Here is a 904-nt window from a genome sequence, read left to right as displayed (position 1 = left end):
CGATTAAATGGCGATACATAGTTATCACCAACAGTGGTATATCCCATCTCACTGAAGAGGCCAATCCGCTCCATGTCTGTCTTCCCTACTTCAGCAGGCATGGTTGCTTCTTATGGTGATAATGTCAAAAGGTTTCTTAGGGCTGTTTTTCTTATACCAAAATCCTATTTTATTTTGAAAAATAGTAGAGGAAACGGTTAGCCAAAACATGCTTATTAAATTTAAATCCAAAGGGCTGGCCAGATAGCTCAGCGGATTAAAGCGCCTGTAAGCAGGCACAGGGGCCTGGGTTTGGATCCCCGGGCCTGCCCAGCCGGCCCCACCCCCAGGGTTTGCTGAGGGGGCGACTGAGACTGGGCGTGGTGGCGCGCGCCTGTAATCCCAGCTCTTGGGAGGCTGTAAACGGGCAGATCACTACGAGTCTGATCTAGCAGTGAGACCCTGAACACCCTGTAGACCCTGTCCTAAAATACAGAAAAAATAAATAAATAAATCCAATTTTCAGTTTATGAGTTTTAATATTCTCTGTAAAAGAACAGTTACTAAACTCTATGATGAAAGAATCCACTCTGTAGGGCCAGAGGAAAACACTGGGATTCAAAATTTGCGCCACACCCTCTTTCCAGCCGGTGCCAAGCAATGGGCATCTCTCGGGACAGCTGGCACAAGACCCGGGGCAAAAGAAAGCCTTATCACAAGAAGCGGAAGTATGAGTTGGGGCGCCCTGCAGCCAACACTAAGACTGGCACCCGCCGCGTACATACGGACGGTCCGAGATCGAGGAGGCAACAAGAAGTACGGAGCCCTGCGGCTAGATGTGGGAAACTTCTCCTGGGGCTTTGAGTGTTGTACTCGGAAAAAGAGGCACCACTGATGCTGTTTACAATGCACCCAGTAACGAGCT

Source organism: Octodon degus, unplaced genomic scaffold, assembly GCF_000260255.1.
Source record: "Octodon degus isolate 3935 unplaced genomic scaffold, OctDeg1.0 scaffold00114, whole genome shotgun sequence".
NCBI lineage: Eukaryota > Metazoa > Chordata > Mammalia > Rodentia > Octodontidae > Octodon > Octodon degus.
This window is presented reverse-complemented; position numbering follows the sequence as displayed.